Genomic DNA, 17643 nt, shown 5'->3' with positions numbered 1-17643 from the left:
TTTATAGGATTTGGGTTCTCAGATAAGTCCTTATTTCAGAGCCTATACACACTTCCTTTGCTGTGGTTAACAAGTACCTGATAGAATAATGGATTTCCAAGGGTCACTCTATAGATATTTGTTAATGTTTTTAAACGATAGATCTGTGAGACCTGAAGCTTCTATTTAGAGGGAATTTGATAAAAATTAATTATTATGACATTTTCAATAAATTAAGAGTGTTTAGCTTAAAAATTTCATGGAAAATTCTTTTAGGTGAATATTATTTGAAGCAAGAGTATTGATATTGTTGCTTGAAATATTAATAATAACATAGGGAATTGGGGCCCTTTGGAGTTAATTGTAAAGTAAAATCTCAGTGAGAGTGTTTAGGGATTAAATAGTTCAAATAAGGTTTGGAGTATGTTTTGGCTCATGGTATATTTTTTCTATGAATAAAGAAGAGTGAAACCTTTTGGGCAGAATTGCATGGTAGACAGTGACAAGGGGAAGACCATTAATGATGAGAAGTGGATTGTTATAAATGTAGCAAGTCCATAAAAAATTACAGGAGGAGATAATAATGTATCTATTTTTTAGTCTTTTCTGGATAAGCCTCTCTGTTTCTGTCTAAGGCTTTATTTTTTTTCCCTCATTTTTGGCATGGATCACTTGCCAATCTTCTGGTTACTCTATATTTTTGTCTTTTTTCGACTCTGTTTCCTTATTATTTTATTAATTCCAAATTTATTGGCCTCCTCCTTTTTGCAGACATTCCTCCAAGCACTGAAACTCTAGAGATACAAGGCTTTATGGAGTTCTTGTCCTACGTTCACTGTAATGTTCAACTCAGTCAACTAAGCAAACATTTACTAGTATCTCCTATGTATAAGTCACTATCCCGAGAGAAACAAAAATGTAGCACCATCTTTGACCTTAAGAAACTCATATTCAGGTTGCAGAGACCAACATTTAAAAACATATAAAGCATGGTATAATAAATGGCAAGATGGATGTTTATTTAACTTAAGGGAGTTCTGAGAAAAGATCTAACTTTATGCCATTGGGAGCAAGGTAGAGAGAAACTACATTTGACATCTCTGTTTCATTTCCTATAATGTATACATATCCAACAAAGACCTAATACATTGTTGTCTTTTTGCTGATGTAATTACTCCATAGTGGTTCAGCTAATCTCAAGTTTTTTCTATTTCTTTATTGTTGGAAGGCCTTAAAGTCCTAAATGAAAAATAGTGGTGGTATATGTTGAGCAGTGAAGGAAAATGGAGAAATGTGTATCTGGGGGAAAAGCATTGTGTATTAATTCATTCATTCAATAAATGTTTATTGAGCACATACTGTATCAGGCACTGTTCTACGTTCTGGGCACATAGCAATATATATAATGAGCAAAAGTCTTCCGTCAAAGAAGTTATATTTCTAGTGGATAGGACAATTAACAAATAAATATGTAAAACAGTATATCAAATAAGATAAGGGCTATGGAGAAAAACAAAGCACAGAAGAGAGATAAGGAATCTTAGAGTTGGGGTGGGCCTACTTTATATAGTGTGATTAAGAAAGTCCTCATAGATAAGGTGACATTTGTGCAAAAACTTGAAGGTAGTGAGGAAGTGAGCCATCCAAGTATCTGGAGGAATAATATTACCCACTTAGAGGAGATTAAGTGCAAAAACCGTGAGGTATGATCATGCCTGGTGTGGTGTGTTCAAGGGACTGCAAGATTTTGTTGTAGGCGCAAAGGAGGATTTTTTTAAATGAAGTTACAGAGAAACAGAGAATCAGATGTCATGGGGGTAATGACTACATGAGCTGTTCAAAACAGGGGAAAGAGGGTAACTATGACCAGTATGAGTTTATTATCTCTTGGGTCAACATAATGAGGACCCAGGATCCATTTTAAGTTGTTGGTCAGGGATTTGCCCTTCACAAAGACAGTGATTCAATCTAGAGCAAAATTAACCCCATTTTCCCATTTTTAGAGAGTAACATGGAACGGAAAGAGCTTAGAGTCAGGAAGTCTGCTCTATTTCTATTCTGACTCCAACTAGCTGGGTAATCTGGAGCTGATAAATTAAACTCCCCGGGTTTCTCTTTTGTTTTTCCTTAAAATGAAGGGATGTTTTCCAGACGATATCTACGCTTTAAAAATTCAATTCAAGGATAAACAGCAAGCGAACCCAACTTGATGCTATAAACAGAGCTTCATTGTTTTCCGAGGGCCCAGAATATCAGGTGGGTGCTTACATTTATTCTTAAAAAAAAAAAAAAATTGTGGCAGTTTTCATAAAATAAGTTTTCTCTAGTCATTTCCTGGTTGCTGAGAGAGCGGCCTTCCCGCTGGCTAGTCTTCCATCCTGTGCTCTGAACATCACAGGGTCGAACACCAAGAATGGCAAGTCCAAGGCCATTCTCTGGGATCTCTGCACATAAATGCTCACTCGCTGTCCACTAACATCTGTAGCATCAGCATGTATTGGTCCCATAGTGAGATGCTTGCTGTGAGTGGAAGAATTGTGATCTCTGCCTTGTTGTTTTCCAGAATGAATCCAAGCAGAACCTGTTACTACCTCTGCTGGGCCAAAGGCATCCAGGGTTACTGGAACATGTGGAAATGCATTGCATTTTCTGTGAAGTCATGATTTTATAAAATGAATTTATTATATAGCACTCTTCAGTACAAAAATGGAGGTCTCTGAGTTCCTAGCAAAGTAAACCTCTTAACTGCTTATTTTTTTAGTTTTTGTGCATAGAGATTATCAATTTTTATTATAATATTTTTTATTTTATTTAATTCATTTTGTTTTAAGTAGGCTTCAATGCAGGGCTTGAACTCACGACCCTGAGATCAAGAGCTGAGCTGAGATTAAGAGTCAGACACTTAACCAACTAAGCCACCCAGGCACCCCCATTATAATATTTTTTAGAAGATTTTTAAAAAGCAAAGCAACAGACTGCAAGATTTATGGAAAAAATAAATGGTTACTAAAAAACATAGTGAGAAACCTTATGAATAGAAAATTAACTGCTCTAGGAACAGAAGAATCAGCAAATAAAAGTTGCTTTATATAAGAAGAGAAAAATTATCAGCTTTGGGGGAAAAATGCAACACAAAGAAATGGAGATGGCAAGTTAGAAAAATTACTGAACAAATGGAGCTGAATTTCTATAGTTTAAAGGGTGTTGACTGAATATATTAATGGAAAATATAAATGAAATGAAGTAACTTAAGCTCTTAATACCAACAGAAAACAATCAAGGAAAATAACCTGAAGAGTTCACTAAAGAGTTAAAGACAGCACATTATTTCTGGGGGCAAAATCTTACTCTTTTAATAGAAAAATTAATAAATAGTTATTTGACTTCTACCATCTTCTTTTGCTATTTTTTTTTTAAGATTTTATTTTTTTATTTGACAGAGAGAGAGAGCGAGCGCACAAGCAGAGGGAGTGGCAGGCAGAGGGAGAGGGAGCCTGCTGCAGGACTCAATGGGGGCTCCATCCCAGGCCCCTGGAATCAAGACCTGAACTGAAGGCAGAAGCTTAATCAACTGAGCCACCCAGGTGCCCCATTTTGCTTTTCTTCTAAGAATAAGCATATTACAAATTAACAATGATCTATAATTCAGAAGCTTAAAAATCGTGTTCATCCATGAGTGAAATCATGTACACCCATGAGCATAACCTAGGCTGGGCTTTTAGTGTTAAGTTTCAAGAAGAACTTTTTCTTTCTTATTTTTCTTATTTTCTTTTTTTTGTTTAAAAGAATTTTTTTAAATATTTTTTATTTATTTGACAGAGAAAGAGAGAGAGAGAGACCGCACAAGCAGGCGGAGCAGCCGGCAGAGAGAGAGGGAGAAAACAGGCTCCCCGCTGATCAGGGAGCCCAATATGGGGCTTGATCCCAGGGTCCTGGGGTGGCGATGGGAGCTGAAGGTAGACGCTTAACCGACTGAGCCACCCAGGCACCCTCTATTTCTCTTATTTTCAATTATAATTCATACCTAATTCACCACTGAAGAATCCAAGCCCCCAGATAAAATATTATAGTATGTAGATGACTCATAAGATGCAAGGTCCTGCTCTAACATTAGTTAATTATCTTTCCCAAACTACAGAGACGGCATCATTTGTAAGGCCTTATTGATACTATAGTGGTCATGAGTTTGACTGCCAGAGTCTCATCCCTAAGCTACACTAACATTCTCTTAAAGGGGTCACAATGTAAGACAGGAAACAGAATATCAATGATTTATTGTAATTTACCCTTTTGGTTCTGCGAAGAATTCCAGAGTGCCCGTTTTGCTGACCCCGAGGCTGAAGGACAGCACAGAGGGAACACAGTGACCGGAACTTCAGCACCTCATTGAAAGTCAGCAATTGGCAGTTTGTTTTTTCCACAGGATCAAACTGGAGTGATTCTCTCCTTCCCCTTTTAAAATGCCCACATCACGGGCCAGAAGCCTTCTTCATGCCACATTTTTTTTTGAGACTGAAAACAATCTGTACATTAGCTTTTGCTAATGAGAAATGAGAGATTGGAAAAGAAAGGGAGGAAATGCAAGAATATGTGAGGTATGAATGAACGGTGTGGTGACCGAGTAAAGGCAGAGAATGCAGGGAGGAGAGCAATCAACGATAATATCAGATCTAGGGGACACTGAGAGAGGGCTGACAGTGAAGTGGGAATTGAGGAGCACGCTGGCTTTTGGGAAATATGAAAGTATTGAGAGAGCCATGCTCTGATTCAAGGATGAACACAGCAGGACTGAGTTAAACTGTATGGTATTTCTTTTTCAGCGTAAAGAGTTATTCAAATGAACTTCCAGTAGATTCCTCTTACGTCTTTAGTTAATTATTAGATTGCTTTATGTAGTGAGACTTAATTACATCAGTTCTCATAGTTATCATTAAGGTGATTGCTGCCAAACTGGGGGAAGCATGATGACTCTCATGGTCTGATGTGGGTAAATAGGACCTAAGACTTAAAGGTGAAGGCTCAATAAGAAGAGAGGGTACTAAGAAGGAAGAAGGAGAACAGAGCAAATTAGAAATCTTACCCTCAGGCTGAATGCAACATTTGCTGCTTGTTTTTTTCTTCTTTTTCTTCTTTTTTTTTTACTTTGTACTGTCCTTTGAAGGATTGTCAAATATTTTCTCCTCCATGTGTTAGAATATACGCTCTATTTTTGTTTCCCTTGGTAATCTGTTAAGAGATTATGTCATCTGACACTGATCCAATTACAATGATTTCTGAAACTGGGCCTATTGCTTGTGAACAATCTGGAAGCTGTGCCATTGGAGATACTACAAGAGGCATCGGCTCCTTAGGCTTTGAAGCCAAAGCAGCCTCCACGTCTACCTCATGAGAAGGCCTCTCCCTTCCACCTGTGCTATCATCTGGGGACAAAAAGAGAGAGCTTGTGGATGGACTGCTGCAGAGACCATGTGAGGTCAACTCCCATGGAAAGGGCTGGTGCTGCCTTTCTGGAAGGTGTGGTTTCTGACCTAAACTATTCTGACTAGACTGCTATTAAGTGTGACCAGACGGGTCTGAATGTGACTTGAAACTAAGAAGACCCCCTAGTGAGCATAGCAAAGCCAAAGTAGGAAAATCTTTCTTCCATTTTCTCCTCCTGCTCCTTCAACAAAGAACATTTTTTCTTTTCAGTTGTAGAGCTGCTATTATTCTTTGATGGTATCATCTTAAAAGACTATCGCAATGTGACTAATTAGTCAGAGGAAACTTATTCTCTCACTATATTTGTTACCACATTGGATGTAAAAATTTCCCTTGCATCTCAAAGTTGTCAAAATCATAAAGAGACAACTGATTTAGCAATTAAATTATTTTCCCTTTAGTGCAGAAGGCTCAATTAATCACCCTCTTCATTTACTGGCAAACCAACATTAAAAGCCATGCAAAGTCATTTTCTTCTTTTATTATTTGTTCCTTAATATCCACCCTTACTCCGATTCCCACCCCTGTCATAATATAGTCTGTAACGTCTTCAAAATATGTCGATGTGTGTGTATGTACATGTGTATGTGTGGGGAGTAAGAGGTGTTTATGGGCACACGTTATTAATTTCTATAAATTTAAAGGCTTCACTACCAATTTACATCAGTGGAAGTACAAATTTTCTAGAAATTAATCAAACAAGAATGACCAAGACCATTGTGAAAGATAATATTAATTCAAAAACATAAAAATAATATTTGAGTGTATAAAAGTAATACTGTGTTCATGAATGGGATATTTAATAGCATAAAGATGTCAATTCTTTCAAATTAATTCCATAAGATGATACAATTCCAATAACAATTGCATTAAAAGTTCCAGCTTATGGAATGGCACAGTTCAGTTCTTTATAAGAAATTATGAGGAGCACCTGGGTGGGCTCAGTGGGTTAAGTGTCTGACTTGATTTCAGCTCAGGTCATGATCTCAAGGTTGTGAGATCTCGAGGTCAGGCTCTGTGCTCAGCACAGAGTCTGCTTAATTTCCTCTGTCCCTCTCCCTCTGTCCTAACCCCCTTCAAATAAATAAATATTAAAAAAAGGAAATTATGAGTTATAAATATATTCATTAGCATTTAATTTATTGCAAATTCATAGACTTAGGATTTACCACCTTTGTTACCATTATCTTGCCATATATAATTTCAATAATAATGTAGATGTTATGGGTTGAATTGTGTCCCCACTCCCCCCCCCAAAAGACATGTTGAAATCCTAACCCCTAGTAGAGCAGAATGTTACCTTATTTGGGAATTTTTTTTTTCCAGCTTCATTGAGATATAATTGACCTATAACACTGTGTAAATTTAAGGTGTACAATGTGACGATTTGATACATGTATATATTATAAAATGTTTACCACAATAAGGTTAGTTAACACATCCTTCGCCTCATATAATTACTATTTTATTCCTGTTGTTATTTTGATGAGAATATTAAACCAACTTTCAAGCATACAATACAAACCCTAGTCACCATGCTGTACATTAGATCCTCAGAAATTATTCATCTTATACCTGGAAGTCTGAACCCTTTGGCCCTATATCCCCCCATTTCCCTCACCTTTCAGTCCCTCGTAACCATCTTTCCAGTCTGTTTCTATGAGTCTGATATATATGATAATATATACGATACTATGATCTATGATATGATAATATATACATAATGTTGGGGGATCTTTTATCAGGAATTAGCCAAAGAGATCCCCAAATATAATATCTTTCAATGAAAAAGAATAATTTTGTCATTTTTCTAAGATTCACAGAGTGCTGAAGTTATCGTCAGTCTAATAATACCTAAAATATGTCTTAAAAGATCCCTTCAGTGAAGCTGCTCTTCAAAATACTTGCAAAATAATGGAAGTTACAATGATATTCTCCACTTATATAACACTTGATAAGCAGTAAGTTCGAAGTATTGCATTCCAAAATGCCTTACAGTTCCCTAAACTTTGAAGTTAGAAACATACACTTCAATGAAATATACAGGACAGAAATAATTGCAGTGGTATCATCGATTCACCACCTAGTAGTTTACAGCTTTAAAGCACTTTTCCATTTGCTCTATAATTTGAGGCTCACAATACCGCGCAGACGTAAAACAAACATATATGAAACACTGAGGTACTAAATAAAGCCTTGACCCAAGTATCAGAGACTCTTAGCAGGGAAGCCGAGCACAAGAATTCTCATTTCAATGTTGCAAATATGCTGATGTTGAAAAGTGTCTAATTTTTAGAATCTCTATGTATTATTAACATATCAGCAATGGAAATGATGAACAATTCTGCCAGTTAGGAATAGCTGGCAAAATAAAAGGCCATACTCCTCAGTGATGTTTAGTGCTGCAGTGACAAACATGTGAAGGACACACAGCTTTACCAAAGCAATTCCTACTGATGGGGCCCAAGTTAAAGGTCACCCAGCATGTATGTGTGTACGTGTGTATAAAATAAATGAAATATATATATATGTAATAATTATATATATGTAATAATTATTACTTTTTCTTTCATGAATGACTACTTTCAAAATGTGAAGGAGAGTACCTGTTGAAAGCTGCAGAATATGCTCACTGAAAAGTAAGTTGTCCTTCCACAAAATCACCCATTAGGCTAATTTTTTTCTTTCATAATTGGTAGGATAGTTTTGAAATTTTGGTACACAGAATGGCCTTCACCTGCTGCCTAACGGAGTGATATGCGCTCAGTTCCATGTAACTAATTTGATCGGATCCATGATGTATTTATCCACGAAGCAAAGCTTTTTCCTATTGCTAACTTAAAACAGTTTATGTAACTCACTAAATCTAACAATTCTCATTATTTATGCCAACTCGTACATTATGTTCATATCTAACAATACAAAAAAATGATAAAGATGGTAATTAAGTATAGAATTGATCACACTCACGGATATAACTGAAATATGAAATAAAGCCCTACAGCGTGAACGTAAATTGTCTTTGCTGTTTGAGGGTTAAGCTGTTGAATTTGCTAGTGGCCCCTTGGGAGACGTGTCTCTTGCTTCCCTGAGGCTGAGCTTCTTTAGTCTTTTCTGTTTCCAGTGCACCACAGGGAACCCGGTATTCCCTTTAGTCTACCTCAGACCAAGAACTCCCAGTGATCAGGAAATAACTACTGTTTTTTTTTTCCTCTGTTAACTACTATTACGTCTACCTGTGGGAAAACCAAATGAAATGAAGCGAGCCAACCAACAAAAAACCACCGTACTATATGGAGCTTAAGAAGTCCTTTCACTGAAAGGTGCTATACAAACCCCAAAGCAGCTCGGAATAGAACTTGGACCCGGCTCTTTATTAAACCTATTGTGGAAGGGCCTGTGTTGGGGTAAGTGGCACTAGGAAAATTAATCTCCCTGGACGTCTATCTACTCGAGAACAAAGAAATTACTTGGAGAAAAAAATCAGCTTAAAATACAAGAGTGAAGAAGTACAAGTTTGCTTTAAAGGCACTGCCTCAGTATCAGAAGACTGATTTGAGGTAATGCTGTAGGCTCTCATGAGATTATCCTGTGCCCCACATCCACGGACTTACGTCTACAGTCCAAGGAGAGAAAGTTGCAATGAAAGAAAAACTCTAGTGGCTTTTATACTTTACAACAGATGCTGAAAACACCTCTGGTGTCTTTTAAAGCAGAGGAGCAATGTTTGGACTGAAGGTACAGTGCACAATGTCCATTCCGGCTGACACTTAGGTTAAGAACTGGGCATCAGGTCTCGGTGCCTTCGACATGAATGGTAATGCCTTTGGTGTAAGTCTTGATGGCTCTGGCAGTACATACCACGTGGAAATACAGCAACGGTGTCAAAACCCACCGATGCAGCAGGAGACAACCAAGATCAATATTCAGTAAGCACTTAAAAGACACTATCCCAAAGAAAATGAAAACTATCAGGGAGGAATTTAGGGGAGCTGGAGTTCTTGCAGAGAGGAGAGAATCAAAACAAAGAAGAAACGGGTTTTTGTTTTTTTTTTAATGTTAATATGATTCTATTATTACCCCTGGCTTAGTGGCATCTAAACACAATGAAGCTGCTGACTTGAGACAATTACATATGGAAAAATTGGAAAATAGAAAAAAAAAACAAAACAGAGGGAAGGAAAAAGCCATCTGTTTTCCTACAGGTAGAATCTTTGGACGGTTTTATGGAGAAAAAGATTTGGGTCAAGGGAGACATCAGAACCACGTAGTTGCCACTAAACCATATGTTTCAAGGTGGCCCAGTGGATCATGCATTTCTGACTGACGAGTTTTATGTACACTACTCCTTTTTTAGCGTGAACTGCAAAACTAAAGAAGAATATAAGAAACTTAAAAAGAGAGAGACAGACTTATCAAATGATTGTAAAAGAATAAAGATGGTTAAGTAATGCAAACTCCTGATGAAAATAACATTACGGGGAAGAACAGTTTAAAAACAATCACATCCTAATGTTTGAATGTAGACAAGAGACTAACAGTCATTCTTTGTTTCCAATATGAAACAAATACGTAGATCCCCACCAAGAGATGATATGTCTGGGGTTCAGATCCATGTCCGCCGGCCTGTAAATAAACCTACTGCTTCGGCCATTCCAATGGGTCGCCTCAGAGTTAGGCAAGAGCCACTTTCATTCCCTCACAGCTATTCAGACCTCCATTTCCCACACAGGTGGCCAGCCGCACTTTACACGATGTTTGTTTTATTATTCCTGAGAAGTTGAGGATAAATAAATTGAAATTTTTAAAAAAGATTTTATTTATTTATTTATTTGAGAGAGAGAGAGAGAGAGAGAGAAAGAGAGAGAGAAAGAGCACACACGTGTGCCAAGCAGTGGGGTGGTGGGAACAGATGGAGAGGGAGAGAATCTCAAGCAGACTCTATGCTGAGCGTGGAGCCAGACCTGGGGCTCAGTCTCACTACCCTACCCTGAGGTCACGACCTGAGCGGAGTCAGATGCTTAACCAACTAAGCCAGCCAGGTGCCCCATCAATTGAATTTTAAAGAATGATCAGGGGCACCTGGGTGGCTCAGATGGTTAAGCGTCCGTCTTCGGCTCAGGTCATGATCCCAGGGCTCTGGGATCGAGCCCCCCATCGGGCTCCCTGCTCAGTGGGGAGCCTTTTTCTCCCTCTCCCTCTGCTGTTCCCCCTGCTTGTGCTCTCTCGCTCTCTCTGTCAAATAAATAAATAAAAATAAAATCTTTAAAAAAATTAAAAAAATAAAGAATGATCAAATTCAATTGCAAATGCACTGGGTGATTTTGCTTTTCATAACTTAACATTCACTTGTAATGTAAACATTATCACCTTATTTATGTTCTTTATAATTTTTAATTTGTATCAGGCTCTAGAGTGCATTGCAACCTACAGAGTTACGTCTACTCAAGAGGCTAAATAAGAAAGATTAGCAACAAGAATTTGGAAGGGAAAAGTGCACATTTCAATTTTTTTTGTTTTGTTTTGTTCCTTGACTCAGAAAATACACCCTGGCTCCCAAATGCTGTATTATAAGAACTGTGTTTAAACCAAGTGCGTAGGGACAAATATGAAGCACAGATGATGCACATAAGTAATAAGAAAGAGAGGGAGGAAGAAAAACATAACGGTTCCTTTTCAAATGCTTACTATTGGTGTCTGGGGATATACCTGGGGAAAACTAATGGAACTTATTGGCAAATTTAGAAATATTACACCTATTATAAAGCCAGGTCTACACAGATACAAGTATCTCTATCCTTAGGGATAAATGAATCCTTGCCCAATAGTTTCATAAGAAAACTTTTTGTTCAACTTCATGCCTTTCATAAACAGATATTTTCAAGTGGAGATAATAATGAGAGGTTTTTCTGTTTTCTTTTTGTATTTTTTTGTACTTTAAAAATGCAATGCACCTTTCTGAAGTAAATTCTCAGTGGTCTACCAATAAAGTATTATATTAAAAATCTATTTTAAATGGAAGTATAGAAGAAATATAACAGCTTTAAAGAGTATATAAAATGTGCATGCTCTCTCTTGAAGCTTAATTTTATAAAGGGAAATTGATGTTATTGCTCAGTCATCTAAAAAATTATTTATATTGTTGATGTTAACAGGGTAAATCATGATAAAATTATAGCATTTGGGGCAATACTTGCATACCAATAAGTGTAATACTCACCCTGTGTGTTAAGATATAAATATAGCACAATAACAATTTTTAATAGGCATAGCTGAACTTATCATCCGTGTGTACATTATTATCAGCTGTAGTATTATCTTTACAGCTGATAGAACCTTTGTGGAAACTGGTCTTTGTCTATTCACAAAATTTTAGTAAGTAGAGGAGTTAGACCAAGAAACCTAAATCAATGATTCAAAATGTAGCCATGGCCTCATCCAAAAGAGTTCTAAATACCTTGGAGCTAACTGCAGTATCACTGGAATAAGCTTAATAGTTCTTGGAGTGGTTAATCTGCAGGTGACCCAGATGGCCTTAATGTCTCCCTCAGCTTGACTAAACTTTAGATGGGCTCCTTTCTGACTCTAGGCATGGACCTCCCTTTTCCTAGAGCATTTTGTTTAGAAACCTGCAATTGTATATTGTCTCTTTCTCCCTAAAGTTTCACAACCCAGGAATATTCTTCTCAAGAACCTGGTTGCTATCTCTTTGAAATGTAAACATCAAGGGATGTAGCATCCCTATTTCCTAGTTTCTATGGGAGGTAGAGGCCTAACTGAGGTGGGTATCTTGCTGTAAGTTATAAAACTACCTCCTGTCATGAACATATGAGAGGGGTACACTTTTCCTCCGGGTAAGGCCAATTAACATACACAAATGACCACGATACTCTACCCCAGCTTTTCAAAAACTCTCCTGGTCTCTTGTTTAAATGGAGTTGAGTTCATACTGCATTCTCTTCTCTCTCTTCTACTGCAACAGCCTTGAATACATTCTTCCTTACCTGTTCAACTTTGTCTTGTACAATTTTTGCTTTGACAGAGAACAAAATCTTTACTGCTCCCTGTGATTATCCATACATGCATTACATCTAACATGCTTTTCATCTTGCTAGATGAGTTAAAGTGCTTAGACAAAATGATTCTCATCCCTTTTTTCCTGCCATAATCTTCAGGAACCATTATGCTTATAGATCAACTAATGAGCATTGATGGAAAAAAATCACAAAACAATGTGATTAAGGCCATTTTGAAAGCATGCTCTCTATTTTCTGTTGAGTTCTCACTGTGTGTACAACTTTATTCTACAGCTCTGTTCAAAAACTGTTACATTATCTATAGTGTAGCACAATGACTTAGTATTTTTAACTCTCTCTTGAGTATTATGAAATGAGATTCATAAATAGTATTACCAACTTACATATAGAATTTTTAAAAATCGGAAGACTGTAACATAAATGAAACATAGCTGTGACATAAAAGAGAAATAAAAAGAAAGTTATAATACAACTAAATGCATTTTGTTTTATAAAAGACCATGACAACTTATACTGACAGGCATACTGAAATGGCCAGATTTTCCCACTAATGTTTAATATCACTGTGATCGCCAACAGTCACAAATGCAGGGTGATACATATGTGTTGGATTGGTGACTCAACCATTGGTGACATCATTTTTTGTCATTACAAGAAATTCTTGATAGAGGTTTGAACAAAGCAAGTATTGCCCCTGACTCACATGTTACTTTCACTGCGGGAAAATTAAGAAGTTGCAGAAATATGTTATGTTTTTATGGAAAGCAGAGATGAAGTCTGGGCTCAAATATATAGAAATAAGATATCCATTTACTGGACTATCTGGCAGGTAATTTGAAATTGTGCAGAACTCAATCCAATTCATTTTTCTAAGAAACTACTCTGTGTCTTGCTGTGTCTGTAGCAACTCTGGCCCCCATTCTCTAAGTACCCATCAGTTATGTGGTCGTAACAACCAAATAATCCCAAATAGCCCCCACTCTCACATAGATAGGGACAGGATGATGTTTGCTAATATTAATATTTTAGAAAGTGTTATTTAAATTTTAATTACCAGAATCAGTTGTTTTCAATTCAACTGTGGGTAATTAGCATTTGAAAGATTTTAATCAAAGGCCCACACTTCAGCCACCAGTCTAGCAAGGCATCCAATTACTGTTATTTAAGTCTGCACTAGAGAATTTGTTAGTTAACATAAGGAATGGTAAAAATAAATTTTCATTGGTAAAATGAGTGTTGTATGAAGCATGTGATTGGTCAAAAATAACGCATAAGCACCCACTGACAGCGTATCAAAATCTGGGGAGCTCAGCAAGCAGAGAGCTTTGGACTAGCACCCTTGCGCTAAGGCTCCGTGAAGACTTGTCCCCTTTAACTTGGCTAGCTGTTTTTCCCTTCATCTAACTAGACAGAATCATATGAGATGATCATATTTTGCCAGCAAATATTTGTTAAATTTGCCTTAATTGAACTTTTTATCAAGATGCTAGCTGGTGTGCTTAAAAAGGATAGAAAGCTGAGGCTTCATCTATATTTCATTAATGTGGCTTTAACTATTTTTGCACCTTCTTGTAACCATGGAAAATTTCCGTCTGAGATTGTTATGGTAACACACCACCTTGTAGTGAGGGTCTAGAGGAGGAGAATCGTAACTCCCACCTGCCTCAAATTGTTGACAGCTGCCACATTGACTTGGGGTCATTTTAACAGTGATTCTCATTCTTGGAAGCTCTAAAAATATGTTGATACCTGGGACATACCCAAGAGATTCCAATTAATTTGTCTGGTGTGTGGTTTGAGCAGTGGAATTTTTGAAACATTTCCAGGGCATTTTATAGGACAGTCTAACTTGCGAACCACGGCCCAATGGTCTTCTCCAATGGCAGCTGTTCCAAAACACGTCCTCTGTGTGCAAGTCTTGGTCTCACTCCATTTATTTTTTTTTTTAATATTTAAGTAATATTTCACCTATTTATTGGGGGAACTGAGAATATCCAGTAAGAATACTCTAATGTCACTTTTTGCCTTCTGAAGTTTCTCTGTCTTCTTCCATCTATATACCTGTCTGTGTAAACTGGAATGTCTCTTCCTTGCTGGGGTGAACACATTTACTCTTGGTCCCTTGCACCCACACCCTCCTACATTTTCCTTTTTTTCTTTTTTTTCTTTTTAAAGAGAGAGAGAGAGTAGGGCCCAGGGGAGGCAAAGGGAGACAGAGAATCTTAAGCAGGCTCTACAACCAGCTCAGAGCCTGACACGGGCCTTGATCTCACCACCTGAGATCATGATCCCAGCTGAAATCAAGAGTCGAAGGCTTAACCAACTGAGCCACATAGACACCCCATCTCCTACATTTTCTAGCATAGTATTCCCTAAAGTTTGGCTCCCAGACCAACAGTATTAGTACCACTTGGGAGCATTTTAGAAATTTAGAATCCCATACACCAATAGAAGTGCATTAGAAACTCACCCTTTATCAGATTTTTATTCAAAGAGTAACAGTAAAATTCCTCTTATATTACTGTAAAGCCAAAATATGCCTATTGCTTAGAGAAAAGTTAGCTTAAATTTTTTGTCCCACCTTAAATTCCCTGGCTTGCAACTGGTCACTGAACTATGAAATGGATAAATTCTCTTTTAAAATTATCAGGATAATATGTATAAATGATTAACATTGATTAAATGGTTATAATAGGAAGCAATGACTTTCTCTTTCTTCTTTCTCCACCTCAGCACTGTGCTGCAGAGGGTAACACTTTTTTTTTTTTTTAAAGATTTTATTTATTTATTTGACAGAGATAGAGACAGCCAGCGAGAGAGGGAACACAAGCAGGGGGAGTGGGAGAGGAAGAAGCAGGCTCATAGCGGAGGAGCCTGATGTGGGGCTCGATCCCGTAACGCTGGGATCACGCCCTGAGCCGAAGGCAGACGCTTTAACCGCTGTGCCACTCAGGCGCCCCAAGGGTAACACTTTTAAACGATTTTTATTTTAGTTCCTTTCCCAGTTGCCTCCATACCTCAGTACAATTCTTATGACTCTTTTCCATAATTCATTAACAATTTACAACCCAGTAATCTCCTAATAAAATATATAAAGACTGAACTATTTACATCTTCACCTCCCTTTCCCCCTCCCAAACATGATAGTTGTTATTAGCCTTTTAAACAATTGGTTACACTTGAAATTTAAATATGCTTACTCTACTATTTCTTTTTCTATCAATTTTTGCCTGTATTTCTTGTTTTTGTGTTTCTGTATTTCGTGTTTCTGAGGTTTGGGAGACATTCTGATCCCTTTACTTCCTTTTCCACTTATTCTTCTTGCCAATAAGGACAACAGACTAAATTGTAACATTTATACTGCAACCTATAAGAGAATTAACTTTCCAATATATTGTAAATAGGTTGACTCTAAAAGTTGAGGAATCCATTAACGACGTTAATAACATTAATCTAAATATATATGGATCTTCACAAAACCTAGTAGTCATGTGCTGGTTACATTTTCTTCTCTACATCTTCAACATCCCAATGATTCAGGTGGTATATAAAATGGCATATTCCTAGTATCAAGGTCAAAGGTAGTTTTCTTTCTTAAATACCATCCATTGCCATAATCATGACACATTTTAGTTGTAATAGATTTTAGTTTTCATCTTATATTTAAATAGATTCAATGCTCACAGTCAGTCTTTTTACCACAAATTCTATAAATTCTCTAATTCAAATAATTTATTTTCATTTGTTAATTGCTTGGATTTTTAGTTCTTTAAGAAATGCTCAAGGCTGTTATAGTTCCCAAATTTATTCATGCTTGACAATGTTTTCCTGACATTAGCTTATCTATTTATATATTTCTCTATCATCTACCTCTTTATTATTTAGTTTTCCCTGTTCCTTTTTTTAAAAAAAAATATTTATTTATTGGAGAGGGAGGAGGGGCAGAAAGAGAGGAAGAGAGAGTCTAAAGCAGACTCCATGCTGATGTGAAGCCCGACTCTGGGCTAGATCTCACGACCCCTGGGATCACAACTTGGGCCAATACCAAGAGTCAGATGCTTAACCGACTGTGCCACCCATATGCCCCTACTTTTCCCTCTTTCTTAAATTGTTTTCTTCTGTCTTTTCTAAGCTATATGCAGCTTTCTGTCTTTCTCTGTCTTTGCCCCCGCCCCCCGCCATTAGTATGTTTGAATACTTTGAGGGCATACCCTTACTTGAATTCTCCTTAATTCTCCTGTCTCATTTAGGACTTTGCATTCTCTTCAGAGATAGATGGCAGGCTAGGTATTAATGTCTATACAGTGCCTGTAGTTGGGGTATGCGGAAAGCCCTTCCAGCCCTACTTGCAGGTTTTTTTTCTGGGAAACCCAGGATATGTTCTCAGATAGGGAGGAGACAGCCACGTGTAGATGGAAGCAGGGAGTTGAATTCTGCTTCCACAAGCCAAGGAATGCCTGTGGCCACCTGAAGCTGGAAGAGGCAAGGAAAGATCCGTCCTTGGAAGTACTGGAGGGAGCATGGCCTTACCGATGACACCATGATTTTGGATTTCTAAACTTCAGAACGGTTAGATTACAAAGATCTATTGCATTAAGCCACTCAGTTTGCAGAACTTTTTTCCGGCACTCCTGAGAAACAGGAGTGAATTATTTAAAGCACCAATTTGGTCACAGAATGTGGCATGTCTTTGGTACTTTGATATCTTCAGTTACTAACATTTTTGTTTTCCTACCTTTCTCTATTGAATTAACTACATGCTCCTTATTTTTTCTAACCACAGCATGTCTTTATTATCTTTGTCTCTAAGAAGGTGATAATCAAATATCAATGTCCCATAGTTGATAGGAATTTGAAATTTATAAGGAGAATGAAGAAATAATTCTGGGGGGATTTTATACAAGAATTTGAGTGATAAATGTGATAAAATATATATGAGTTGGTGTTAATGTAGTTTTTTATTTATCTTATCTGTACAATTCATACATGTCTTAAAAAATGATATCCTTTATTTGGGCTCACTTTTATTCATAATGTAATAGTGAATATCACTTTAAATAGTGCCATATTGTTACAAATTATTCACTTAAAGCTTTATTCTAATCAATTGTGAGGCATGTTGACAGTGATTCTCTCTCTCTCAAAA

This window comes from Ursus arctos, unplaced genomic scaffold (assembly GCF_023065955.2).
Source record: "Ursus arctos isolate Adak ecotype North America unplaced genomic scaffold, UrsArc2.0 scaffold_1, whole genome shotgun sequence".
Lineage (NCBI taxonomy): Eukaryota > Metazoa > Chordata > Mammalia > Carnivora > Ursidae > Ursus > Ursus arctos.
This window is presented reverse-complemented; position numbering follows the sequence as displayed.